We start from the raw sequence: 1,566 nt of genomic DNA, 5'->3' as shown, positions 1-1,566 counted from the left end.
AATCTCCTTCAATTTAGCCTTCCGGATCCTTTGACTCCCCGCTCTGACAACTTTATCACCTCCCCAACGGCTTCATAAATGCCCTGCAATGGTCACATGAACGTCTTGGGAGGGGAATTGGCACCTCTGCATCTCCTCGTTCCCATGGCACTTTAGGAAGAGAGAACCAAGAAAGCACCAAGCCCATCACAAGGTGGAAGTCCTGCGAAAGATGACTCTCATTGTGAAGCTCCGCAGAAGTTTCCGAACTCTGGTCATTCTCCTGGCAACCTTCTGCCTGGCCAGTATTGTCATTTCTGCCTATTACCTCTACACCGGCTACAAGCAGGAAATGGCCCTCGTGGAAACCACCGGAGAAGCAGAGTGTGAAGACCTCAAGCTCCTGCCGTACAGGTCTGTGGAGCTGAAAACGGCTAAGCCAATCGATCCGTCTAAAACCGAGCCCACCGTACTCCTGTTTGTGGAAAGCCAGTACTCCCAGCTGGGGCAAGACATCATAGCCATCCTCGAGTCCAGCAGGTTTCAGTACCACATGGTCATTGCACCGGCTAAGGGCGATCTTCCCCCTCTCACGGACAACGGAAGGGGAAAATACGCGATTGTTGTGTACGAGAATATTTTGAAGTATGTATCCATGGACTCTTGGAATAGAGAGCTTCTGGAGAAATACTGTGTGGAATACAGTGTTAGCATAATTGGTTTTCATAAAGCCAACGAGAACAGCTCTCCCAGTACAAAACTGAAGGGATTGCCATTACACCTTTACAACAATGTAGCCCTCAAAGACTGTGTGGTAAACCCTCAGTCTCCTCTGCTGCGCATCACAAAAGCTCCGAGGGTTGAGAAAGGTCCCCTGCCGGGCGAAGACTGGACGGTTTTCCAGTTTAACCATTCCACCTATCAACCCGTGCTTTTAACCGAACTGCAGAGCTCCAGAGCACCCCCAGAAGCATTGCCAAAGGCTGCTCTGTACGCAACTGTTATCCAAGACTTGGGGCTTCACGATGGCATTCAAAGGGTCCTTTTTGGAAACAACCTGACCTTCTGGTTGCACAAACTGATCTTGATTGACGCCATCTCTTTCCTGTCAGGGAAGAGACTCACATTGTCCTTGGATCGGTACATTCTGGTTGACATAGATGACATCTTTGTTGGGAAGGAGGGAACGAGGATGAAGATGAACGATGTGAAGGTAAGGCAAGAATTGGGGGATACCATCCCACATACACATACGCGTGAACGGGTATTTAAAAAGACACAAAGCTGGAAAAAGCTGGCGGGCCCCATTTCTTCGTAAAGGCTGCAACTGCACAAGTGTAGCAAGCAAACAAAGCTGGAAAAAGCTGGCGGGCCCCATTTGCTAGTAAAGGCTGCAAACGCACAAGTGTAACAAGCAGATACAGAAACCAGGTTATACTTGAGATTACTTTAAAACTCTGTTTACCCATCCATATAGAGATCTATTTAGTAAATGTACCGACTGCCTCTTGCTTATGTAAATTCTCCTCAAGGGCTTCACTAAAAGCACCCAGGTAAAAACGGAGACTTGTTACACCTCAGTAACAG

The 1,566-nt window shown here is 48.1% G+C and overlaps 1 pseudogene; it reads left to right on the top strand.

The window, feature by feature from the left end:
* Positions 1–211: 211 nt before the first annotated feature.
* Positions 212–1,192, top strand: LOC104270780 (annotated as a pseudogene).
* The last annotated feature ends 374 nt before the right edge of the window (positions 1,193–1,566 follow it).

This window comes from Apaloderma vittatum, unplaced genomic scaffold (genome assembly GCF_000703405.1).
Source record: "Apaloderma vittatum isolate BGI_N311 unplaced genomic scaffold, ASM70340v1 scaffold1532, whole genome shotgun sequence".
Classification (NCBI taxonomy): Eukaryota; Metazoa; Chordata; class Aves; order Trogoniformes; family Trogonidae; genus Apaloderma; species Apaloderma vittatum.
The sequence above is the reverse complement of the archived record's forward strand: the minus strand, read 5'-3'. Positions and strand labels throughout refer to the sequence as shown.